The sequence below is a fragment of the Rhinoderma darwinii genome, chromosome 3 (genome assembly GCF_050947455.1).
Source record: "Rhinoderma darwinii isolate aRhiDar2 chromosome 3, aRhiDar2.hap1, whole genome shotgun sequence".
Classification (NCBI taxonomy): Eukaryota; Metazoa; Chordata; class Amphibia; order Anura; family Rhinodermatidae; genus Rhinoderma; species Rhinoderma darwinii.
In genome coordinates this window covers 344977432-345005003 of record NC_134689.1, presented here as the reverse complement: position 1 = coordinate 345005003, position 27572 = coordinate 344977432, and positions in this window count along the sequence as shown.

Here is a 27572-nt window from a genome sequence, read left to right as displayed (position 1 = left end):
CGGTGGCCGTGGCTTCCGTTTGTCTCTGTTGTGCACCGGACCCTTCGTTTTGCCGGTAGCAATAGCATTCCTGTCAGTTTGTGCCTGTTCTGGGTCCTAGTCTGACGGAAAGCTCTGACAGAACGTCATAACGGGACCCCAACGCAGATGTGAACAGAGTCTAAAGGAGCTTTTAACGGAAACAACCCCATGGCCCTGCCATAATATTTATTTGTGAGGCACCAACAGTTTGAAAAAAAAAGATGTCAAGACCAGGTAACAGCTTTAATGTAGCCCAAATAAGGATTTTTTAAAAACCTTGTTCGCATCTGCGTTCAGTATTATGAAAATACCGGAAGCATTGGATCCATTGCATGATGGACTCTATCGGCCCCCGACGGAACCCATTGACTTTAATGTGTTCCGTTGGGTTTCCGCCATAGTGTCCATCATTTTACAGGACAAAATAGGGCAGCATGCTGCGCTATTTGGTCCAGAATTTTTGACCGAATCTGTGACAGTGGCCCCTAACGAAGCCTCCAAAGCAGATGTGAATGAAGCCTTACATACATGTTTTTATCTTTTTTTTGTGTATTAGTACTGTTATAATCAATAAAAATGCACCCAAACCATGATTCTGTTTCAAAAGAATAAAAACCCCAAATTTGTGGAATACAAGGCAATTGTTTATAAACTATCAATTTACATCTATCAATAGGACCTTTCTAAAGTTAAAGAAATAAACCTGTGACCCTCACTGACCTGAAGTGGCCTGCAAGATGATTAAGAATTCTGCCAGGTTGCAGTGACATTTTGCAGGAACCTCTCCTACACCTCTGCATTGATTTAGATGAATTATTAAAACTCTGTACTAATATATGTTTGAGACAGTGGCATTTTGTAAGCTCTCATTCTCTGTAAACTGAATATATGTCAGCAGTCAATATTTAACCAACTGCATGGCCAAAAAGATGTGTCAACCCGCACCTATTGCTATAAGGTGAATAAAATCTAGCATTCAGCATGTCATCTCCATAGACAAATAATACCGTTAAAATGACATGGATGCTAGCAGAAATAAGCTTCTAGTATGTTTACATAAAGAAAACACTTTTACTACTACTAACAAATAAATACTAAACAGTGTATTTGAAATCCAGCAATTCATGAGCTGGTGGAGATAACAGTGGAGTGGACAATCACCCTACCACCAATACCACCCATACACTATACAATGACCCTATCGTTTTTACTCGCAACTGTTGGGGATGGGAATGAAAGGCCCCAAAGTGAAACAGTGCCATCCATACACAGACAGTACATCCATTCCAACACCATTCATATACAGTGCCTCCATTACAAAACCATCCATATATAATGCCTGCATAACAAAAGTCAAGCATATCCAATTGTAAAGTGCTGCAGAATATTATTATTATTATTATTATTATTATTTTATTGTTTCTTCATAAGGGAGCCATCATTCACTGTACTTCCACAACAGTAAGAGACAGACATTGTAACCCTATACGAATTTCAGCCAGCCTTACTATCATATGACAGACACTGTACCCCCATAGCTGGCCAAAACACTTCAATTACAGCAGCAATAAGCCATAGTGACTGCATACGAGTTGCATCTACCCCAGTGATTTTATTATTAAAGGAAATGTGTCGCAAATTTTAGAAAAAAATTGAAGTAAGTTACTTATTTTTATTATATATTTTTTTACGTTTTTTTGCTGTATTTTTTTTTCTTCCACAAGGTGAAAAGTATTAAAAATGAAATAATAATTTGATGTTTTCCTATCTTGGCTACCAGAGGGAGCACTTCCCAGAATTACAGCAATTAGGCGTGTATTTGACTCAGTTTTTGATGCATTTTACACGCAGAAAAATGTGTAAAATGCTTGATTAAGCTTCTTATTTACATTAAGAGGGAAAGTGCGCCATTAGTACATACAACACGAGTTTTTACATGAGTGTTTTAAAAGAACATGTTGCGAAAAAAAAAGTGTCAATTCTTTAGCACGTAAGGAGCGCCAAATGTTCCCATAGTCTATGGGACTTATAATTACGCACAAAAAACTTGCAAAAAGCACACACAAAATATGTAAAAAGCCCCTTGAAAGACGCGTCAAAAAACTCTTGATTAAGCTTCCGATTTACATCAATGGGAAAGCGCGCAGTTAGTACATGCAACACTATTTTTTATGCGAGCGTTTTTAAAAAACGTGTTGCAGAAAAAAAGAAGAATCTTGTCAATTCTTTGGCACGTAAAGCGTGCCAAATGTTGCCATAGGCAATGGGAATCCTAATGACACAAAATGTGTCAAAAAACACGTGAAAAACGGCTGCATTTTAAAAGGCGCTTCACAAGAAACGCTAGTGTATTTTACATGTCTACGCGTCGTTTGTTTTTTTTTTAAACGGCGTGTGAACATGCCCTAAGGGAATTATTTTTCATTGGCCTGTAGTTTCCATTGCGGTGCAGGGAGAAGACAGAAGAAGTCGCTGCAGGTGAGAAGATTTTTATTTTTTATATTACTAACTTTATTTTTTAAATTTTGCAGGTTCTGCTTGGGCCAGTTGGATATGCTGGACTACTGAGATGATCTACGTTTTTAAAAATAAATAAAATGGTTAACGAGGGGTCTTTTTATTTGTATAAAAAAACATTTTCTTAGGGTGTATTCAAACAGTGCGGTTTTGCCACGTTTTCGCCACACAGCCAAAAACCGCATCGAAAACTTGTTGGTAAAAACGCATGCACTATTCTATGTTTTCGGCCGAGCGGGTAAGACGCAGCAAAACTGCACTGTGTGAATACACCCTTAGGCCATGTTCACACAGAGTTTTTTTGCAGGCAGAAAAAAAAATGTGCCACAGAATTCCTTCAGGAATTTTGAAGACGATTTTAAACTGCCTGCACTTTTTTCCGCTGTTTTCGTGGCAGTTTTCGTCAACGGCCATTGAAGCTAAAGCAGGAACCATGGGCAAAAATGCCATGAAAAACGCCTCTGAAAAGATTTCAATGGGAGATCAGAGGCGGCAGCCGAAAGAAAGGAAACACCGCTTTTTTTCCCCCGTGTATGGTCAAAAGCCACCCGAGAAAAAACGCCTCTGCCTCCCATTAAAATCAATTCATGGAGATTTCGGGGGTTTTATGGTGCTGATTCCGACATGATTTCCGCATCAATATCAGTGCCAGCAAGCACTGGCGTAGCTATAGGGGTCGCAGCGGTCGCAATTGCGACCGGGCCCCGAAGCCAGGGGGGCCCACGGCCCCCCGCACCACATCAATAAAAAGTTACTATAGTAACTCGGGCCGCGGGCCCCTGTTACTATAGTAACATACTTTACTTACCTTCCTGGTTCCGGATCGCAGCGGAGGTCCTGACGTCAAGCGCTGTGCGCAGCGCATGACATCACAGCGCTATGCCGCCGCGCACAGCATCGAGACTACAGAACTCCCGCCGCGGCCGAAGAGGAAGGTAAGATTAGCCCTGACTGGCGGGGTCCGACTCCCGGGACCCGCCAATCAGCTGTTTTGAAGGGGCCGCAGCACTCGTACGAGAGCTGCTCCCCTTCATTCCTGTCACTTCATTCCGGTCACACTGTGAATCCGTGTCGGCGATTCACAGTGTGAGCGAGTAGTGAAATGAAGGGGAAGCAGCTCTCGTACGAGTGCTGCGGCCCCTTCAAAACAGCTGATTTGCGGGTCCCGGGAGACACATCAGCTATTGATGGCCTATCCTGTGGCTAGGCCATCAATGTTTAGGGACTGCACAACCCCTAAGCCTACGATGTAGCAGGCTTAGGGGGCCCATGAGACAGGATCACAGATTGTGTGATCCTGTCTGCTGGGCCCTGTATCTAAGCCAATCACATGGTAGGCTTAGATACATGGCCCATGCGTGATCCTGTCTGCTGGGCCCTGTATCTAAGCCTACCACACTGTAGGTTTAGATACAGGGCCCCAGCACACAGTAATCTTATACTGTATAAGATTACTGTCTGCTGGACCCTGTATCTAAACCTACAGTGTGGTAGGCTTAGCTACAGGGCCCAGCAGACAGTATCACACATGGGCCCTGTATCTAAGCCTTAGGGTATGTGCACAGACACTAATTACGTCTGTAATTGACGGACGTATTTCGGCCGCAAGTACCGGACCGAACACAGTGCAGGGACCCGGGCTCCTAGCATTATAGTTATGTACGATGCTAGGAGTCCCTGCCTCGCTGCAGGACAACTGTCCCGTACTGTAATCATGTTTTCAGTACGGGACAGTTGTCCGGCAGCGAGGCAGGGACTCCTAGCGTCGTACATAAGTACGACGCTAGGAGCCCGGCTCCCTGCACTGTGTTCGGTCCGGTACTTGCGGCCGAAATACGTCCGTCAATTACGGACGTAATTAGTGTGTGTGCACATACCCTAACACATGTGTTACTAATCATTTTGTGTGTGTTTTCTTACAGGTTTGGTCGTTGGACTACGTCGGATTCCAGGACTACTTCGATGACAGCTTTTTTTTTATTGTCAATAAAATGGTTAATGAGAGTTGTGTGTTTTTTTTTTTATTTCAATAAAATATTTTTTCTATGTCTTTGTGTTTTTTTTTTAAACTATATTACTACCGCCTTAGTAATGGCCGCCGGCTGATTGACAGCATCCATTGCTAAGGCGGGGCTTAGTGTTAGCCGATGCAGAGGCTAACACTAACCCCCTTTATTACCCCGGTACCCACCGCCACCAGGGGTGCTGGGAAGAGCCGGGTACGATCCAGTACCTGACCATCTGTAGTGATGGTCGGCCACTGGGGTGGCCGCAGGCTGGTATTATCAGGAGGGGAAAGGCCAAAAACAGTGGCCCTTCCCATCCTGGTAATGCTGCCTGCTGCTGCTTTATTGTATCTGGCTGGTTATGAAAATGGGGGGGACCCCACGTCATTTAAAAAAAAAATAATAATAATTGGAAAGAACGATGTGGGGTCCCCCCCAATTTTCATAACCAGCCAGATACAACACAGCAGCAGCAGGCAGCATTACCAGGGTGGGAAGGGCCACTGTTTTTGGCCTTCCCCAGCCTAATACTACCAGCCTGCGGCCACCCCGGTGCCTGCCCGTCACTACAGATGGTCGGGTACTGGTTTGTACCCGGCTCTTGCCAGTACTCTTGGTGGCGGTGGGTACCGGGGTAATAATGGGGGTTAGTGTAGCCTCTGCACCGGCTAACATTAAGCCTCGCCTTAGTAATGGAGGTTGTCAATCAGCCAGTGGCCATTACTAAGGCGGTGATAATAAAGTTTAAAAAGATACAAGCGCATAGAAAAAATATTTTATTGAAATAAAAAAACACAACCCTCATTAACCATTTTATTGAGAATAAAAAAAACGCCGTCATTGAAGTCCTCGTATCCGAAGTCCAACAACCGAACCTGTAAAAAAACACAAACACACAAAAATAATCAGTAACACATAAAGAAGCAAAATTATTATTCTTACCTGTCCTGGGTACAGCGCTGGAGACGCAATGTCAGCGAGCTGGGCCCTGTATCTAATCCTATCATGTGTGATACAGTCTGCTGAGCTGTGTATCTAATCCAATCATGTGTGATACTGTCTGCTGAGCTGTGTATCTAATCCTATCATGTGTGATACTGTCTGCTGAGCCACTGTATCTAATCCTATCATGTGTGATACTGTCTGCTGAGCCACTGTATCTAATCCTATCATGTGTGGTACTGTCTGCTGAGCCACTGTATCTAATCCTATCATGTGTGGTACTGTCTGCTGAGCCACTGTATCTAATCCTATCATGTGTGATACTGTCTGCTGAGCTGTGTATCTAATCCTATCATGTGTGATACTGCCTTCTGAGCCACTGTATCTAATCCGATCATGTGTGATACTGTCTGCTGAGCCACTGTATCTAATCCTATCCATAGTTCATAGGGTCGTAGTGCTATAGATATGCTATGCTGTCTCCTATACACACATTTTTTTTTGGGCGGACACATATGTATTGGGGCTATTTCCCGGACATTTTAAGCCCTGAGGGTATGTTCACACGGCAGCGTCTGTTACGGCTGAAATTACTGTGCTGTTTTCAGGAGAAAACAGCACCGTAATTTCAGCCGTAATGGCATGTGCAGGCGTCTTTCGCTGCGTCCATTACGGAAGTAATTGAAGCTGGTTTTCCATGGAGTCCATGGAAAACGGCTCCATTTATGTCTGAAGAAGTGACAGGCACTTTTGACAGCGGCGCGTAAAAAAAAATGACCGTCGGTACAGAACATCGTAAGACCCATTCAAATGAATGGGCAGATGTTTGCCGACGCTTTTGAGCCGCATTTTCGGACGTAATTCAATGCTAAAATGCCCGAATTACGTCCGTAAATAGTGTGTGTGAACCCAGCCTTAGTGACGCCCCGGCTGCTAGTACTGCATTGTTGGGTCACTTAGGAGACCCAGCGATGCAGCTGAAAGCGGACCGTCGGCCATGAGAAGTTTGCGGGGGGGGGGGCGGTAAGAATATTTGCAGCGGGGCCCGTGAGCCTCTAGCTACGCCCCTGCCAGCAAGTTCTGTGTGAACACGGAGTTATATGTCTGTTTTTAATACTTTATTACCACCTTAGTAATGGCAGTTGTCTGTTTGACAACGTCCACTACTAAGGCGGGGCTTAGTGTTAGCCAGTAAAAAGGCTGCAACTAACCCCCCATTATTACCCTGTTACCCACCGCCACCAGGGGTATTGGGAAGAGCCGAGTACGATCCAGTACCCAACCATCTGTAGTGATGGGCGGGCACTGGTGCAGCCGCAGGCTGGTATTATTGGGTTGGGAAGGGCCAAAAACAATGGCACTTCCCACCCTGGTAATGCTAGGCTGCTGCTGCTATGTTGTATCTGGCTGGCTATGAAAATGTATTTATTTAAAAAAAAAAAAAAAAAAAACAACAACATGGGGTCCCCCCCATTTTCATAACCAGCGAGATACAATAAAACAGCCGCAGCCTGGCATTACCAGGGTGGGAAGGACCCCTGTTTTTGGCCCTTCCCAGCCTAATAATACCAGCCTGCGGCCATCCCAGTGCTGGACCATCACTGCAGATGGTCGCATTATAGATCGTACCTGGCTCTTCCTGATACACCTGGTGGTGGTGGATTCAGGGGTAATAATGGGGGGTTAGTTGCAGCCTTTTTAAAGTCTAACACTGAGCCCCGCCTTAGTAATGAACGTCGTCAAACAGAGACAACTGTCATTACTAAGGTGGTAATAAAGTATTAAAAAAAACACAGAAACATAAAAAAAATATTTTTTACACACAAAACTCACCATTTTATATTAAAAAAAAAGTAGATCATCGACATAATCCAACGAATCTACAACGTAGTCCAAAACGGTCCAGTGGAACCTGCAAAACAAAAAAATAAAAGTTAGTAATGCCGCTGCGTCTTCATTCCTTGCTCCTACTGTGAATCACCATGTAGTTACACAGCGGTTCACAGTAAGAGCAAGGAACGCCGGAGCAGCCGTGCTCGCCGCTGATCCTTCAAAACAGCTGATAAGCGTCTGTGAAGGATCAGCGGCGCTCGTGTGCCACTGATCCTTCATAGCCGCCAATCAGCTGTTTGAAGGAACAGCGGCGAGCACTGCTGCTCCATCAAGCAAGGGTGAGCACTGCTCCGTTGAGCAGCGGCGAGCACCACTTCTCCAGCAATCGCCCCCCACACACACACACACACACACAAACCCCCCTAAACATGCAACCGCGCCACACACAGACACACACACAAATCACACACACCTTACCTGATGCTGGTTTTCCCCTACAAACCAGCTTCTATGGCGGGTCGCTCTGAATTGCACATGCGCAGTACAGAGCGAGACGGCAGAAGCAGAAGATATAACAAACGGCTCCCGTTTGTTATGTCCTATGCCCTGTAGCTGCCATATTCCATATGGGTATGTGTTGTTAAGAGACACATACAGAGATGAAATAAATCATGGCAGCCCCCAGTGAATTAAAAAAGTGTTCATAAAAAAAATAAAAACATTTTATTTTTACATTTTTTATATACCCTGCCACCGTGCCTTCATAAGAATTGCAACTAGCCTCAGTGACTGTATTACAAGTGCCCTCATAACAGAAGCAGTCAGTCACTATGCACAATGTCCAAATAATAGAATTGCAGAATAACTTTTTTTACCATGTTGCTCTCTGTAGTAGCAGATACATGATACGTTGGGATAAGTCTTTCAGCAAAAATAAATCAGCACATCTTTTCATACGTCTTGGTCAGGACTATTTACTGGTTAATGGAATATATCGTGTCATGCCTTGGCACTTAAAAAGGTTGTAAAATATGAACATAGCCTTTTTGTAAGAAGATTTCCTCAACAATAAGCTGTGCACAATATGTCCGGCTGTTGAGACCCACAGAGATCAGCTGTAATCAGTGGGGTAAGGCGGCAGCAAGTGCTTATTTTCCCTGCAGTGCCACCACAGGGGAAATTAAGAATTACACAGTTTTCATTTAAATAAATTACCGTACAATGTAGGGGCGTGTTGGGTCTTCCTGAGCAAGAAATACACTTTCAACAGTGGAACTCCTGTCATCTATTAATTCAGAATTTCCTAATGTAGCATTTAAATATATTTTTCTAAACCAGGCAATTAAAGAAATAATTTTTTGTAAAATCCATCACTGGGTTCTATTGAATTTTTGTGTTTCACTGCAATTATGCAACAGCTGTGGATATGATACCCCTTTGGATTTATTTTAGGTATAATGTTAATAAAGATAGGAAAGCAAACATCCAGAAACTGCTGTAGTTTATTAACTCCTTACATAGACCCAATAGTCATATACAATCTATTAATTCATTCACAATTATATAATAGTATATTTTCAGTGACTCGTAAAAGACAACAATATATTGCATTAGCTTTATAATTAATCAAATCTTTATGGTTACACAGGCCTCTATATTCATACATGTGAATATCCCTCTTTGTACAGTATATCAGCATCCTCTATGTCATCGTTTTACTGCAAATCAGCTTTTAATGCAATGTCTATAGTTTGCTTTTTCAGCCTTTACATGCGAAGTCCTATCATCTGGAAATGAATGAATTGACACACTTTAGAGTGACCTAAATTTCTATATTGAGATATTTAAATGAGTTTCGGGTGGTGGGGAGTACACATTTATATCAGCATTGATGGATTAACTGGGGACATACAGATGTAGTATGCAATAAATTGTCAATTGGCACTAGGTGATGTACTTCATTTTATATATTGTTTTACATTAAAGGGGTTCACTAGGAAAATATATTTATGGCCTATACTTAGATAACGCCACCACTGTGTTATCAGGGTGAATCAGACCTCTGGGACCTCACAATCAGCAGAATAAAGGTGCTGTCCCCTGATTCTGCTGATAGGTGGTTGTCTCAAAGGTTAAATTCCCACCAATCACACATGGTATAGTTGGATGGACTATAATTAATGCTATTCTAATGATGGGTCATCAATATGTTTTCCTGAAAAATCATTCTAAGGAACTAAATTATGTCTAGACAGAATATAGAATGCAGATAAGATGCTAATGTACACAAAGCAGTGCCGCACCTACCATGAGACGAGGTGACCCAACAGCCTCAGGCGGTGCAGCCTAGCCAAAAATGGGGGACTGGACCGGGGGGAGGGGGCATGCCTTATTTTACTTAGCAGACGTGCCGCATGATGGGCACGTCTGTAAGAACACTCCTCTCTGACGCTGTACGCAGCACGCGCAGTCAGAGAGGAGCAGGTCTGCAGGAGGAGCTGTCAAGCGCTCTCTCCTCAAGAAAGATGACAAGTGACGAGACGCATGAGGTGAGTGGTGGCCTGTATTAAAAACTGAGCGCCACTTACAGTGCTCATGCTCCTGACTATACTAATTTAAAAGGGGTCGAACGGCCAAAGCTGGGCGACCGGGACCCGGGAGTATACTGCAAGAGGGGTCTGGGCATTTTACTGACAGCCAAGGGCTCTATGGGGGGATAATCCACCCCATAGAGCCCTCACATCACTATAATGGAAGGATAGGCGGGTGCGGGGGGGGGGTGATCTGAACGTCTGACTTACTGCAGAGAGGGCTCTATAGGTGGGGATTCTGTCCCCCCCTTTAGAGCAGTCAGTCAGGTGCTCAGACCCCCCCTAACCTTGCAGTATAATAACTATTGAGGGCTCTATAGGGGGGATTATTCCCCCCTGTAGAGCCCTCTGCTGTCAGTAAAACGCCAAGACCCCCCTTGCAGTATACTCCCGGCCCCCCAGCATCGGCCGACCCATATTAAATTAGTAGGGGCAGGAAGCAGAGCGCAGTATAATCCTTCCCCATGAACCTGCCCCCGCTAACTCAAAAGTGATCGGCTGACGCTGAAGGGCAGGGGATTCTACAAGGGGCAGTCTGAGCATCTTACTGACAGCCGAGGGCTCTATAGGGGGGAATAAGCTTCCCCATAGAGCCCTCACTAGCTACCAGTCTGCAAGGTTAGCGGCGTCTGAGCGTCTGACTGACTACTGAGGACTCTAAGGGGAATCCGCCCCTTAGCAGTCAATTAGACGCCCAGACTCCCACCTTGCAGTATAGTAATTAGTGAGATCTCTATGGGGGGCCCTCGGCTGTCAGTAAGATGCTCATGCAACCCCCATCACTTAAATTAGTGGGGGCAGGAAGCTCAGCGCAGTATAGCTCCCCCCACAGCAGTCAGAGTCAGTACCCCCCTTGCAGTATAATCCCCCATAGCGCCCTCAGTAGTTATTTTACTGCAAGGGGGGAGTGGGGTTTTAGTGTGACTGGTCTAGTAGTCTAATTACTTTTTATTAAAAAATAATTGTTACTTTTTGAGATACAGCTGCTTTGTATCCTGAATACAGAGCAGCTGTATATAGCACTGAATCCTGTATCCGTCAGGTCAGCGGGACTGACAGATTCAGTGTCAGAGGGTCCTGCAGGATCGAGCTGTTACCAATCACATCTAAGCTCATAACTTAGATGTGATCGATAATAGGAGACCTAATGGATTCAGGTCTCAGCGCTAGATACAGCTGCTCTGTATACAGGATACAAAGCAGCTGTATCTCAAAAAGTAAAAATTATTTTCAATAAAAAGTTATTAAAACTTGCACCAATCACATTCATAGATATCTTGAGATATATATATATATATATATATATATATATATATATATATATACTGTATATATATATATATATATATATAACATACATTTTTAAAGGGGTACATATCCTTTAAACTGTAACTAAACTATTATCATGTCATACTGACATGTCAGAAGTTTTCATCGGTGGAGTAAAACGAAGCAGCAGAAGTGCTCGGGTGAGCGCTGTGCCACTTAATTTATGATCGACTTTCGGCCGAGTGAACTCAAAGACTTTCTATTGAGCCCGTACACTGCTCCAAGGAAAGACAAAACAGAATCGAAGTGGCACACCGCTCCCCCGAGCACTTCTGCTGCTTCGTTTTAGCGACTAGTGGGGGTACCACACTAATCAAAACTTCTGACAAAAGTCTCAGAAGTATGTCAAAAGTTAAAAAAAAAATGTTATTACACTTTAAAGAGAACATTTCACCTGCCCATATATGTGCAGCTGAGTGCAGAATTTAATGGGGAGGGCTGCACAAACTCTGGGGTACTTTACATTTTTTTCCTAGCCTCCTTCGTTATTTAGATATCGGTGCCGTAAAATTTGGCGTCCCATATTTAACTACACACAGCTTCACGCACGAGCTGGAGAGAGGAGATTGTTTGTGCGAATGCTCTCACTCATCAGCTATCGGCAGGCAAGTACAAGACTGTGATCTCTTCCGAGAGATCAGTCTTGTCGTTCTTGTCTGCCGAGAGCTAAAGAGTGAGAGCGTGCGTGCACAGCTCCGATGCCATGGAACAGAAGAATAATTCACATTCATCTTCTCCTCTTCTGTTCCATAGTGTCGGTGGAGCTGCTCTCCTCTCTCCAGCTCATGCTGTGGCACTGTCTGTAGCTGATTGGACAGTGTCAAATCGATATTACACGCCCTCTTGCCAATTACCTCCCCATTGAGAGTTCAGGGGGTTATTTACATATCGGACGCCAAATATTGCAGCACTGATATCTAAATAACGAAGGAGGCTAGGATTTTTTTTTAAAGTACCCCAGAGTTTGTGCAGCCCTCCCCATTACATGCTGCACTCAGCTGCACATGTATGGGCAGGTGAAAGGTTCTCTTTAACCCCTTCCCGCTCCTTGACGTACTATTACGTCATGGCAGCTGTATCGTTCGCGCTCCATGCCGTAATAGTACGTCTCGGGAGTAACGGCCGTTTCGGCCGTCCTCCCGACACATACAGGAGCTGTGACGCTGCTGTCTTGTTCAGCAGCTGTCACAGCTCCTACAGCGGGGACCGATCGCTGTGTCCCCGCTGATTAACCCCTTAAAAGCCGCGTTCTATAGAGATCGCGGCTTTTTAGGGGTTAAGCTGCCATCGCCGGCCTGCTACGCGATAGCGGCCGGCGATGGTGACTATGGCAACCGGACACCAAACAATGGCGTCCGGCTATGCCATAGACGGAAGCCTAGTGGGTCCTGACAACGTCAGGACCCACTATGCTTGCTGTCAGTGAGTAGCTGACAGTTCTAATACACTGCACTACGCATGTAGTGCAGTGTATTAGAATAGCGATCAGGGCCTCCTGCCCTCATGTCCCCTAGTGGGACAAAGTAATAAAGTAAAAAAAAAGTTAAAAAAAGATGTGTAAAAATAAGAAAATATAAGATTTAAAAGTAATAAAAGTAAAAATCCCCCTTTTTCCCTTATCAGTCCTTTATTATTAATAAAAATATATAAACAAACAAATAAACTATACATAATTGGTATTGCCGCGTCCGTAACGGCCTGAACTACAAAATTATTTCATTATTTATCCCGCACGGTGAACGCCGTAAAATAAAATTATAATAAACCGAACCACAATCACAATTCTTTGGTCACTTCAGCTCCCAAAAAATGGAATAAAAAGAGATCAAAAAGTCGCATGTACCTAAAAATGGTGCTGATCGAAACTACAGTTCGTTACGCAAAAAATAAGTCCTCGCACGGCTTTATTGATTAAAAAATAAAAAAGTTCTGCCTCTTAGAATAAGGTAACACAAAAAGTGAATGATTTTTTACAAAACGTATTTTATTGTGCAAACGCCATAAGACATAAAAAAAAACTATAAACATCTGGTATCGCCGTAATCGTATCGCCACGCAGAATAAAGTGAATAAGTCATTTATAGCGCACGGTGAACGCTGTAAAAAAAAACGAAAAAAAAAAACAATAGTACAATTGCTGTTTTTTAGTCACCACGCCACCTAAAAATAGAATAAAAACTGATCAAAAAGCCGCATGCACCCCAAGAAAACTACAATGAATTCCTCAAGGGGTCTAGTTTCCAAATTGGGGTCACTTTTGGGGGGTTCCCAATGTTTTGGCACCACAAGACCTCTTCAAACCGGACATGGTGCCTAATAACAAGGAGGGCTCAAAATCCACTAAGTGCTCCTTTGCTTCGGAGGCCGGCGCTTCAGTCCATTACTGCACTAGGGCCACATGTGGGATATTTCTCAAAACTGCAGAATCTGGGCAATACGTATTAATTTGCGTTTCTCTGATAAATCCTTTTGGTATGGTATAAAGAGGATTTTCTGACAAAAAAAAAATGTAAATTTCACCTCTACTTTGCTCTAAATTTTTGTGTAACACCTAAAGGGTTCATAAACTTTCTACATGCTGTTGTGAATACTTTGAGGGGTCTAGTTTCTAAAATGGGGTATTTGATAGGGGTTTCTAATATATGGGCCCCTCAAAGCAACTTCAGAACTGAACTGGAACCTAAAAAAATAAAAAAATGAGGCAATACTTCGCTTCTTACATTATACTGATAATGAGCCGTGCCCACCCCGAGATGACCCCAGTTTTGACCGTTTGTATAAACGGAGACCCCTATTAGACCGTTCCAGTGCCCGGTTTTCCCAAGCATACACCCCCGAGAAGTGTATTTCTATTGATGAGTCCCTGGTACATTTTAAAGGGAGGGTTCAATTCCGCGAGTACCAGCCCGGTAAGACGGCAAGGTATGGCGTGAAGATGTATAAGCTGTGAGAGTGCATCAGGGTATACCTACAGGTTTAGGATATATGAAGGAAAGGCCACCCCCAAACCAGACTGCATCCTGGACTACAATAGGTACATGGGAGGGATGGACTTGTAAGATCAAGCCCTGAAGCCCTACAGCACCATGCGGTGTGGTATAAGAAGCTGGCTGGGCACATCATACAGATGGCATTGTACAATGCAGGTGATTATCAAGAACCTAATCTTTAGGGACCAAGAAGGGGGGGGGGTACCCAGTACTTCTGGAAGCGAGCCCACACCCATCGTACCAGGGCAACACTTTCCAGGAGAAATTCCCCAAACTGGCAAGAAGGGAAAAAGTCAAAAGAGGTGCAAAGTCTGCTATGAGAGGGGGATAAGGAAGGACACAATATATCAATGTGACACGTGTCCCGAATAACCAGAGCTCTGTATGAAAGTGTTTTAAAATTTATCATACATCCCTTGGATTATAATTTACCCCAATTTTACTTACCCTGATGCACTCCACACAGCTTATCCCCCCTCGTCTTTCCCCTCTGGGCCCTGCTGTGTGTCCAGGCAGCTGATAACAGCCACATGTAGGGTATTGCCATACCCGGGAGAACCCACATTACAGTTTATGGGGTGTAGGTCTCCGGTCAAAATGCTCACTACACCTCTAGATGAATGCCTTAAGGGTGTAGTTTTTAAAACGGGGTCACTTCTTGCGGGTTTCAACTGTACTGGTACCTCAGGGGCTTCTGCATACATGACTTCGCACTAGAAAATCCCCAGTAGGCCAAATGGTGGTCCTTTCCTTCTGAGCCCTCCCATGGGCCCAAACGGCAGTTTATCACAACAAATGGGGTATTGCGGCACTCAGAACAGTATTGCGCAACAGAATGGGGTATTTTGTTTCTTGTGAAAATAAGAAATTTTCAGCCAAAACTACATATTATTTGAAAAAAATAATTTTGTTTTCATTCCCAGCCCAATTCAAATAAGTTCTGTGAAAAAACTATGGGGTCAAAATGGTCACAACACCCATAAATGAATTCCTTGAGGGGTGTAGTTTCCAAAATGGGGTCATTTGTGGTGGGTTTCTATTGCTTTGATACCTCTGGGGCTCTGCAAATGCGACATGGCACCCGAAAACCAATCCAGCAAAATCTGTACTCCAAAGAACACACAGCGCTCCTTTCCTTCTGAGCCCTCCCATGGGCCCAAACGGCAGTTTATCACCACAAATGGGGTATTGCCGCACTCAGGACAAATTGGGCAACAAAATGGAGTATTTTATTTCTTGTGAAAATAAGAATTTTTGAGCTAAAATTACATATTATTGGAAAAAATATATTTTTTTTTAATTCCCAGCCCAATTCAAATAAGTTCTGTGAAGAAACTATGGAGTCTAAATGGTCACATTACCCATAAATGAATTCCTTGAGGGGTGTAGTTTCCAAAATGGGGTCACTTCTGGTGGGTTTCCATTGCTTTGATACCTCTGGGGCTCTGCAAATGCGACATGGCACCCGAAAACCAAACCAGCAAAATCTGTACTCCAAATAACACACAGCGCTCCTTCCCTTCTGAGGCCTCCCATGGGCCCAAACGGCAGTTTATTGCCACAAATGGGGTATTGATGCACTCAGGAGAAATTGGGCAACAAAATTTAGTATTTTGTTCCCTGTGAAAATAAGAAATTTTGGTAAAAAATTACATCTTATTGGAAAAAATGTCATTTTTTAAATGTCACAGCCCAATTGAAATAGGTGCTGTGAAAAAACTGTGTGGTCAAAATGCTAACAACAACCATAAATGAATTCCTTGAGGGGTGTAGTTTCCAAAATGGGGTCACTTTTGGTGGGTTTCCATTGCTTTGATACCTCTGAGGCTCTGCAAATGCGACATGGCACCCGAAAACCAATCCAACAAAATCTGGACTCCAACAAACATATAGCGCTCCTTTCCTTCTGAGCCTTCCCATGGGCCCAAACGGCAGTTTATTGCCACAAATGGGGTATTGCCGCACTCAGGAGAAATTGGGCAACAAAATTGAGTATTTTGTTCCCTGTGAAAATAAGAAATTTTGATCACAAATGACATTTTATTGAAAAAAATGAAATTTTTTTCATTTCAGAGCCCAATTCAAATACGTGCTGTGAAAAAACTGTGCGGTCAAAATGGTAACAACAACCCTAAATGAATTCCTTGAGGGGTGTAGTTTCCAAAATGGGGTCACTATTGGGGGATTCCTACTGTTTTGACACCTCAACACCTCTTCAAACCTGGCATGCTGCCTAAAATATATTCTAATAAAAAAGAGGACTCAAAATGCACTAGGTGCTTCCTTGCTTCTAGGGCTTGTGTTTTAGTCCACGAGCGCAGTAGGGCCACATGTTGGACATTTCTAAAAACTGCAGAATCTGGACAATACATATTTAGTAGTGTTTCTCTGGTAAAACCTTCTCTGTTACAGAAAAAAAATGAATAAAATTGAAATTCAGCAAGAAAAATGAAATTTGCAAATTTCACCTCCACTTTGCTTTAATTCCTGTGAAATGCCTGAAGGGTTAAAAAACTTTCTAACTGCTGTTTTGAATACTTTGAGGGGTCTAGTTTTTAAAATGGGGTGTTTTATCAGGGTTTCTAATACATAGGCCCCACAAAGCCACTTCAGAACTCAAGAGGTACCTTAAAAAAAAGGCTTTTGAAATTTTCTTAAAAATATGAGAAATTGCTGTTTATGTTCTAAGCCTTGTAACGTCCAAGAAAAATAAAAGAATGTTCAAAAAACGATGCCAATCTAAAGTAGACATATGGGAAATGTGAACTAGTAACTATTTTGGGTGGTATAACCGTCTGTTTTACAATCAGATGCATTTAAATTCTGAAAAATGCAATTTTTTCAAAATTTTCTCTAAATTTTGCAATTTTTCACCAATAAACACTGAATATATCGACCAAATTTTACCACGAACATGAAGCCCAATGTGTCACGAGAAAACAATCTCAGAATCGCTTGGGTAGGTTTAAGCATTCCGACGTTATTACCACATAAAGTGAAATATGTCAGATTTGAAAAATGGGCTCTGAGCCTTAAGGCCAAAACTAGGCTGTGTCCTTAAGGGGTTAAAGAAAAGGTGTTATAATTTTTTCATTTTTTTTTTCATTTGATATGTTTTACTTTATGGGCCTATTTTTTCTATTTATTTTAATATGTTCCCTAAAGTAACTATTTATTCATATGTTTGTACGTCCTTGGTTGCAGCCATCTTTATTTTTATTTTTCATACTGCTAATTTTTGTTTTGCAGGTTCCGTTGGACTACTTCGCTGATTTAAGCTTTTTTTTTTTTATAAAACGGTTAAAGTGGATTGTGTGGAAGAGTTGTTATTTCAATAAAATAATTTTTATTTACACTACCGTTCAAAAGTTTGGGGTCACCCAGACAATTTTGTGTTTTCCATGAAAACTCACACTTATATTTATCAAATGAGTTGCAAAATGACTAGAAAATATAGTCAAGACATTGACAAGGTTAGAAATAATGATTTTTATTTCAAATAATAATTTTCTCCTTCAAACTTTGCTTTCGTCAGAGAATGCTCCATTTGCAGCAATTACAGCATTGCAGACCTTTGGCATTCTAGCTGTTAATTTGCTGAGGTAATCGGGAGAAATTTCACCCCATGCTTCCAGAAGCCCCTCCCACAAGTTGGATTGGCTTGATGAGCACTTCTTGCGTACCATACGGTCAAGCTGCTCCCACAACAGCTCTATGGGGTTGAGATCTGGTGACTGCGCTGGCCACTCCATTACAGATAGAATACCAGCTGCCTGCTTCTTCCTTAAATAGTTCTTGCATAATTTGGAGGTGTGCTTTGGGTCATTGTCCTGTTGTAGGATGAAATTGGCTCCAATCAAGCGCTGTCCACAGGGTATTGCATTGCATTGCAAAATGGAGTGACAGCCTTCCTTATTCAAAATCCCTTTTACCTTGTACAAATCTCCCACTTTACCAGCACCAAAGCAACCCCAGACCATCACGTTACCTCCACCATGCTTGACAGATGGTGTCAGGCACTCTTCCAGCATCTTTTCAGTTGTTCTGCGTCTCACAAATGTTCTTCTGTGTGATCCAAACACCTCAAACTTCGATTCGTCTGTCCATAACACTTTTTTTCAATCTTCCTCTGTCCAATGTCTGTGTGCTTTTGCCCATATTAATCTTTTCCTTTTATTAGCCAGTCTCAGGTATGGCTTTTTCTTTGCCACTCTGCCCTGAAGGCCAGCATCCCGGAGTCACCTCTTCACTGTAGACGTTGACACTGGCGTTTTGCGGGTACTATTTAATGAAGCTGCCAGTTGAGGACCTGTGAGGCGTCTATTTCTCAAACTAGAGACTCTAATGTACTTGTCTTGTTGCTCAGTTGTGCAGCGGGGCCTCCCACTTCTCTTTCTACTCTGGTTAGAGCCTGTTTGTGCTGTCCTCTGAAGGGAGTAGTACACACCGTTGTAGGAAATCTTCAGTTTCTTGGCAATTTCTCGCATGGAATAGCCTTCATTTCTAAGAACAAGAATAGACTGTCGAGTTTCACATGAAAGCTCTCTTTTTCTAGCCATTTTGAGAGTTTAATCGAACCCACAAATGTAATGCTCCAGATTATCAACTAGCTCAAAGGAAGGTCAGTTTTATAGCTCCTCTAAACAGCAAAACTGTTTACAGCGGTGCTAACATAATTGCACAAGGGTTTTCAAGTGTTTTATAATCATCCATTAGCCTTCTAACACAGTTAGCAAACACAATGCACCATTAGAATACTGGAGTGATGGTTGCTGGAAATGGGCCTCTACACACCTATGTAGATATTGCATTGAAAACCAGACGTTTGCAGCTAGAATAGTAATTTAGCACATTAGCAATGCATAGAGTGTATTTCAGATTAATTTAATGTTATCTTCATTGAAAAAAACTGTGTTTTTCTTTCAAAAATAAGGAAATTTCGAAGTGACCCTAAACTTTTGAACGGTAGTGTATGTCTGTTTGCTGAAATGGTGTGGAGGTATTATTCAGTGACGGTATGGTGGTATTATTCAGTCACTGTGGTTATGGTGTGGAAGTGTTATTCAGTAACGGTATGTGGATATTATTCAGTCATTGTGGTTATGGTGTGGCGGTATTATTCAGTAACAGTATGGTGGTATTATTGGCAATGTTGGTCTTACAATCTATGTAAATTACTGTGGTGGGGGCTGTGGGGAAGTGTGAGTGTGGCAGCAGATGATCGGGCTAAGAGACAGTCTGCAGAGTCGCATGTGATGTACTTTGACATGTAGGTGATAGTATACTTATGTGTGGAATGTGGGCCCATAACTTGTGTACAGCCCAGGGCCTCAGATCATAATAATCCACCACTTGCATCAAGCCAGCACAGGCAGACCACTACAATACAGTAGGTAGAGCAAAGAAACCAGCCCAGGACGTGCCGCTTCAAAACAGCGCTAAGTGCGATCCGTCCTGGACTGGCCTAAATGTAATTGCTGAGAGTGACACCGCAAATGAGACTGGCTGCGAGGAGAGATATGGGGCAGTGCAGTGAAGACCGTACTATTTGCACTGCACTGCACTGATTGGCAGTAAGAATAATTATTGAAATATTTTCCATACTTCAAACAGTACTTTAAGGGGGAGTTCACACAGAGTTTTTTGACTAGTTTTTTGACTAGTATTTTGACGCGAAAACCACGTCGAAAAATGCGCCAAAGAACGGCCGAAAATGCCTCCCATTGATTTCAATGGGAGGTGGATGCGTTTTTTTCCCCGCGAGCGGAAAAACTGGCTCGCGGGAGAAAGAAGGGACATGCCCTATCTTCGGGCGTTTTCACATCTGACCTCCCATTGACATCAATGGGAGGCAGAAAAAGCGTATTTCACGGCGTTTTATTCCCACGGCGCTCAATGGCCGCGGCCGAAAAACGCCGCAAAAAGTGGCGTACAGGCAGAAGAAAATCTGCCTCAAAATTACAAACGGAATTTTGAGGCAGATTTTCCTCCTGCAAAAAACTCTGTGTGAACCCAGCCTTACAAATAAACATCAAATGTCTTCCTATTTAAAAAACGTATATATTGCGTGTTTGATGTGTAAAGCTAATAATGAGAAAACTCGGATAGATTTGGGGGGGCACCTTTTTATAGTTCGCCTCAGGCAGCAGATGGGGCTAGGTTCACCCCTGACACAAAGTGAAAGGTTTTGTAAAGGTGGCCATACAACATGAAATTGGTGGGTTCAGCAATTTGTTCTTTCTAATGTGTATGGGCACCTTTTAATTGGTAAAAGGGAGTTTTTGCATCAGAAATAGCCTTTAAAGGGGTTATCCGGGAAGTGAACATTTTTTCTTAGGGACTGCAAATGAAATAAATAAATTGAAAAATCAATACTTACCTATCCTTGCCCCCGGTGATCCAGCGCTGATGCTCTGGCTGCAGTCTTGATGCTTGTTTACATGCACGTAGCATGTAATCGCTGCAGCCAATCAGAGGGCTAGGCGAGGATTTCTGGTGAGGAATCATATTTCTGGCACAATGCAATATATGTGCAAATATTATCTGTAGCACTCTGTGTATATTACGGGTGCTGTAGGTAGGTTTCCCACCCCATCAATATTGTGATGATAAACTGGAGCACTCAGTTAGGATATACAGATAAAGTTTATTTGGAAGAGGGCAAAAATAAGGTTTGTAACGTTTCGGCCTAAACACACGGCTTCTATCAAACTTTATTGCCGCTCGATAAGAGGGGTGTGTGATGTCGGTAGCAAATAGCTCTGTAGTTAGGGGTATGTAATACCAGTGGTGGATGCCACTTAGGCCTAAATGTTACAAACCTTATTTTTGCGCTCTTCCAAATAAACTTTATCTGCATATCACAACGGAGTACTCCAGTTTATCTTCACAAGAAATACAACATATGGCCACTGAGCCTTCTGATTGGCTGCAGCGGTCACATGCTATGTGCATGCAAAAAAGCATCGGGACTGTCACCGAAGCAACAGCACAGGATCGTCGGAGGCAAGGGTAGGGGTATTGCCTTCTTGTTTTATTTCATTTGCAGCCCCTAAGAATTTTTTTTAACTACCGGATAACTCCTTTAAGTCTTTAACCCTTTCAAGACCGAGCTCATTTTGACCTTCATGACCAGCCCCATTTTCTCAAATCTGACATGTGTCAATTTATGTGTTAATAACTCTGGAATGCTTTTGCCTATCCAAGCGATTCTGAGATTGTTTTCTCGTGACATATTGTACTTTATGTTAGTGGAAAGATTTGGTCAATAAATTCATTGCTTATTTGTGAAAAACACCAAAATTTAGAGAAAATTTGCAAAAATTATGATTTTTCTCATTTTAAATGTATCTGCTTGTAAAACAGATAGTAATACCACACAAAATAGTTACTATTTTATATATTCCATATGTCTACTTTATATTTGCATAGTTTTTTGAACATTATTTTATTTTTCTAGTACGTTACACGGCTTAGAACTTTAGCAGCAATTTCTCACATTTTCAAGAAAATTTCAAAAGGCTATTTTTACAGGGACCAGTTCAGTTCTGAAGTGGCTTTGAGGGCTTATGTACTAGATAGACCCCATAAATCACCCCATTTTAAAAACTGCACCCCTCAAAGTATTCAAAATAGCATTCAGAAAGTTTCTTAACCCATTAGGCGCTTCACAGGAATTAAAGCAAAGTAGAGGTGAAATTTACAAATTTTATTATTTTTGCTGAAATTCATTTGTAATACATTTTTTTCTGTAACACAGAAGGTTTTACCCGAGAAATGCAACTCAATATTTATTGCCCAGATTCTGCAGTTTTTAGAAATATCCCACACGTGGCTCTAGTGTGATAATGGACTGAAACATCGGCCTCAGAAGCAAAGTAGCACCTAGAGGATTTTGGGGCCTCCTTTTTTTAGAATATATTTTAGGCACCATGTCAGGTTTGAAGAGGTCTTGTGGTACCTAAACAGTGGAAATCCCCCAAAAGTGAGACGGTTCTGGAAACTACACACCTCAAGGAATTTATCTAGGGGTACAGTTAGCATCTTGACCCCACAGGTATTTTGCTATATTTATTGGAGTTGGTCTGTGAAAGTGAAAATCTACTTTTTCTCTGAAAAAATATAAAAAAAAATAATATTTGCAAGCAATAAAGATTAAAAAGCACCCCAGAACTTGTAAAGCTACTTCTCCCGATTACGCCAATACCCCATATGTGGTACTAAACTGCTGTTTGGACCCACGGCAGAGCTCAGAAGGGAAGGAGCACCATTTGGATTTTGAAGCGCAGATTTTGCTGGATGGTTTTTCAGTGCCATGTCGTGTTTGCAACGCCCTGGAGTAAGCAAAACAGTGGAATCCCCCCAAAACTGACCCCATTTTGAAGACTACACCCCTCAAGGAATTGTTCTAGGGGTATAGTTAGCATTTTGACCCCACAGTTTTTTTGCTGAATTTAGTGGAATTAGGCCGTGAAAATGAAAATCTAAATTTTTCTGAAAAAACATAGAAATGTTTAATTTTTACAATGAATAAAGGAGAAAAATAACCCCAAAATTTGTAAAGCAATTTGTCCTGATTACAGCAATACGCCATATGTGGTAATAAACTGCTGTTTGGACCCACGGCAGGACTCAGGAGGGAAGGAACAATATTTGGCTTTTGGAGCTCAAATTTAGCTGGAATGGTTTTCGGGTGTCATGTCGCATATGCAAAGCCCCTGATGTACCAAAACAGTGGAAACCTCCCAAAAGTCCCTTTAGGGGACTGGAACGAGAGATCATTAGGTCGCTGGTACAATACACTGCAATACTAATGTATTGCAGTATAATGTCATTTTACAGGCTCCTGTAACAGCGTGATCGCTGTTCCTGTCCGTTAGTCCCGGGTGTCAGCTGTAATACACAGCTGACAGCTGCAGAATATGGAGCGGGCACAGCGCGTGAGCCCGCTCCATATATAACCCCTCACACCACGACATACTATTAAGTCGTGGTGCGCCAAAGCGTTAATGCGCAGCGGATGGTGCAAAGTGAAAATTTAAGTTTTCCACTAATATGCCATTTTAATGCACAATATATTGTGCCCAGTTTGTGCCACTGAAGACAAATACCTCATACAATGTTGAGCGGGTTCTCCCGGATATAAAATGTCATATATGTGGACGTAAGCTGGTGCTTGGGCACGCTGTGGGGCTCAGAAGGGAGGGAACACCATTTGGCTTTTGGAGCGCAGATTTTGCTTGGTAACTGTTCTGTTTGGGGTTTTGCTGGTATTTCAGTTTATGATGTGGGGGTATATGTAAATTGGGCAGAGTACATCAGGGCATAATAAGAGGGTATAATAATGGGGTACATAAATAATAATCCGCAGATATGTGGCCAGTGTTGCACTTGTATTATAAATGGCGCCCGATCTTATCCGCTTTTGGAACCCTGCACATTTTGTATCGCCATATTCTGAGAGCCAGAACTTTTTTTATTTTTTCTCCAACGGAGCTGCATGAGGGCTTATTTGTTGCGGGACAATCTGTACTTTTCATTAGTACCATTTTAGGGTACATGCGATTTTTTTTTTTTATCACTTTTTAGTAGATTTTTTTGGAAGCAAAGTGACAAAGAAACATAAATTCTGACAATGTTTTTTGTATTTTTTTTTTTACAGTATTCACCGTGCGGTATAAATGACATTTTACTTTATTCTGCGGGTCGGTACGATTACGGCGATACCATATGTATATAGGTTTTTTTATGTTTTGTGGCGATTGCGCAATAAAATCACTTTGATAAAATTATTTATTTTTTGTGTCACCATATTCTGAGAGCCATAATTTTATATTTTTCCGTCAAAAAAGCGGTGTAAGGGCTTGTTTTTTGCGGGACGGGTTGTAGTTTTTATTGGTACTATTTTGGGGTACATGCGACTTTTTGATCACTTTTTATTCTATATTTTTGGAGGGTTGATGACCAATTAAAGTGATTCTGACATTGTTTTTTAATTATTTTTTTTGCAGTGTTCACCGTGCGGGAAAAATAATATTATAGTTTTATAGTTTGGGTCGTTACGAACGCGGTGATACCAAATATGTGTACTTTTTTAACATTTTCATTTTTTTCCTATAATAAAAGACTTATAGGAAAAAAAGCATTATTTTTTTTTGTAACTTTTATAACTTGTTTTTACACTTTTATAAAACTTTTTTATTACTTTATTTTTTACTTTTTACTTGTTTTACTTGAAGCCTGGCAGCACTGATCGCTGCTATAATACATTACACTACCTAGGTAGTGTAACGTATTATAAACTGTCAGTGTGACGCTGAGAGTTACACTGACAGGAAGCTTATGAGAACCAGCATCCGGCTGGTTCTCATAGGCTGCTGTGCATGGCAGACCCGGGGGCTGTTATATGGCCCCCGGTTCTGCCTTATAACCGACTGCAGCACCTGCAATCGGTCCCCGGGAAAGTTTGTTGTAGCAACAAACTTTCCAGTTTGTTATAGCAACAAACTTTCCAGTTCGTTGCTACAACACACTTTCCCTGCGATCACATGACCGGGACCTGAACTAATCAGGTCCCGATCATATCTCCGGGAACAGAGGTAGGTGATAACAGCGCGATCCGGGTGTCAGCGCTACTCTGAGACACCCGGATCGCGCTTTTAACACCCACCGTGAATTCACGTCGGCACTGCACAGAGCCCGTGCCGACGTGAATATACAGTGGGCGGTCGGGAAGCGGTTAAGAAAGAATTGAAGACCAGGGTCTCCTGCAGCTTCCTTCACAAGCTTATGCATAATAAACTGTATCTGTTAAGGATCTGCCAGGCACAGCTTCTGTATCCACGCCCATAGGTAATCAGTCTGCACCTGCTTCTATGTCTGTGAGACTGACTCCATCTTCCACCACTCAGGATGGCAGGCTTAGGAGTGGGAGAGCCTATCACAGCCTGGCCAGACGGAGCTAGCTTCCACCCTCTGTCTATTTATACCTGCCTTTCCTGTTCCTCCTTGCTTGTGATTCTTCTTGTTTGGTTTCCTGGCCCTGCTGCAGCTTCTTGAACTACTTGTCCCTGCTTCGTATTGACCCAGGCTTACTGACTACTCTTCTGCTCTGCGTTTGGTACCTCGTACACTCCTGGTTTGACTCGGCTTGTTCACTACTCTCCTGCTCTGCGTTTGGCACCTCGTACTCTCCTGGTTTGACTCGGCTCGTTTACCGCTCTTGTTGCTCACGGTGTTTCCCCGTTTCCCTCTGTTCTGTTTCCTTGTCTGGTTGTCTGTCGTGCATTTACTGAGTGTAGGGACCGTCGCCCAGTTGTACCCCGTCGCCTAGGGCGGGTCGTTGCAAGTAGGCAGGGACTGAGTGGCGGGTAGATTAGGGCTCACTTGTCTGTTTCCCTATCCCTGTCATTACAGTATCTGATTATCCTCCACCTATAGACAGGCTGAATGCTTTGTTTTTGAAGATTCCTGTCTTACATTACTATGACCCTTGTTGCTGTCAGAAAATCGAATTGTACATGCTGCCATTATTCCGGGCTTGGAGATCTCACAACTACAGCAATGTGCTCTGCCTTTCAACCCCTTGTCTCCGGAGTGTCAGCCACTCACTATCAGTTTCCAGGTTGTTTCAATCACCAGAGACTCGAATCAAAGAGGCAATTAGAGACTTCTCTGCCCGAGTCGTGATTCATGAGATTCATATATTTTTGTCCAAAAAAAGTATAGGTTTGCTCAGACAGCAAGTTCAGCCATTCCCCAAAGATAGTGAACATTTGGCTGATTGAGTAACCTCTTTGCTATTGTCTTTGCCTATAGCATTCGCACAATCTTGTCAATTTCACTCGAGTGACAAATTACATCTGCTTATTTCCAGTGTTGTCTAGGAGGTGATTGCAAAAAGCATTAAGCTTTTTTCTCATGTCCTTAAAATCAAACTGACAACATGCAAGGAGGCTTCATTTGTAGATTCCGCTCACCATTTGTCGTATTTTAATAGATCTAAAACATTGTGAAATTCTCCCATGGCTTCATTCTGTCATCGGCTCTGAATGGTGATGTGATAGAAGGAAAAATAGGAACACATTATCCCTAATGGAGACTGACATGCTGACAGATCTGTCGGGAGATAAATATGTGCATTTATAAAACACACAGGAATTTATATTTAATTTGCCAATCCAGTAAATGTAGATGGGACTAGAAACCCTTTGTATTCTGACTTTCCTATGGTGTTAATGGTAATGAATGGGAGCTTCTGTATGGATATTTTCACTGACATTAAAAATTCCATAATGCTATGGAAGTCCATTTTCTTAAAGCAGTATCAATAAGCATTAATATATTTTACGAAACATTTATATTGATTAAATATGTCAAATAAAAATGTGCAAAAAGAGCTCCATGCAGCAATGGACTGGGGTTCATTGGGCCCACGAGAGGAAATGATTCTGAGGGCCCACCCTCCATTAATATAGAACATGTACATGTCCACTTTTACCTTCCTCATAGTCCTTGTTATTATCATTGTACACATAGGATATATCATCAATAAGGTCTAATAGGTAATTTGTGAATCAACCCATAAGAAATAGACCCTAGTGGCAAGTGATTGGCTCTAAAGAGCTCCAAATGGGGGTATCCTGGAGTAACTTACTACAGGAGCAAGATTTCTGGAGAGGCTATTGGCAAAAGAAGGTGTATTATAACCTCAACCTAAAGTCAACAAAACAGTGTGTTATTTCCTATCATACTAGCTTCCTCAAATCACTAAAAGCTATGAAAAAAGGAAAGATAGGTAATTCCCAAGAAGATATTTCAACATGTTCATTTGCATTTGTTAATTATCTTTAGAAACACTGGTCATGTCTCAAATCTATCTATCTATCTATCTATCTATCTATCTATCTATCTATCTATCTATCTATCTATCTATCTATCTATCTATCTATCTATCTATCTATCTATCTATCTATCTATCTATCTATCATCTCTCTATCTATCTATCTATCTATCTATCTATCTATCTATCTATCTATCTATCTATCTATCTATCTATCTATCTATCTATCTATCTATCATCTCTCTCTCTCTCTCTCTCTCTCTCTCTCTATCCATCTATCTATCTATCTATCTATCTATCTATCTATCTATCTATCTATCTATCTATCTATCTATCTATCTATCTCTCTCTCTCTCTCTCTCTCTCTCTCTCTCTCTCTCTCTCTATCTATCTATCTATCTATCTATCTATCTTTATATATGTGAGATATAAAATATTTCTTGTACATTTTTTCTTATAACATTTTCAGTATTGCTAAACTTTCCCTGTAAGCGGTTTACCC